The following is a 582-nucleotide window of genomic DNA, read 5'->3' as shown; positions in this document are numbered from 1 at the left end:
AGCCTGCTTTTTACGGCTGGCGGCATAGCATCAATCACAGCCTGTCTAAACAATGTTGCCATTAATGGGTCTCCTTCTGGATTCCCTTCGGTCTCTTGTTTCCACCTTTTCAGCTGCCTCTGGACATATGTGGTTGGATTTTCTGTGTCACCCAGATCTTGTCCTTTTAATGATTTAGGGTCCAGTCTGATTGGGTATTCCGTACGCAGTGCCCGCCAGACTGCTGGACGAAATACATCAAAAACAATTCCATCCTTATTATGAGAGTTCACTGCTCTGTCCAGAGTAGTTGTTTGAAGAATTTCATCCATCTTTGCCCCTCCTACTATTTTAGCCAGCAACACTTTAACGTCCCCCACAGCCAAAAGTTTGCCCATAGTTTCTTCCTCAAATATTCTTATCCATTTGCCGGCACCCTCATTAATATCGGGGAGACGAGTAACCAACCCTTCGAGGTCCTGTGAGGCCCAGGGAACATACTGTCCCTGCACTTCCTTGATTAAAATTGGGAGTTGTGCTGCCAGTGGTCTGAGTTTTCCCTTTTCTCTGCCCTGTTCCCATTTTCCGCTATCAAATAACTCC

This window comes from Sinocyclocheilus grahami, unplaced genomic scaffold (genome assembly GCF_001515645.1).
Source record: "Sinocyclocheilus grahami isolate Dianchi unplaced genomic scaffold, SAMN03320097.WGS_v1.1 scaffold1970.1, whole genome shotgun sequence".
Lineage (NCBI taxonomy): Eukaryota > Metazoa > Chordata > Actinopteri > Cypriniformes > Cyprinidae > Sinocyclocheilus > Sinocyclocheilus grahami.
This window is presented reverse-complemented; position numbering follows the sequence as displayed.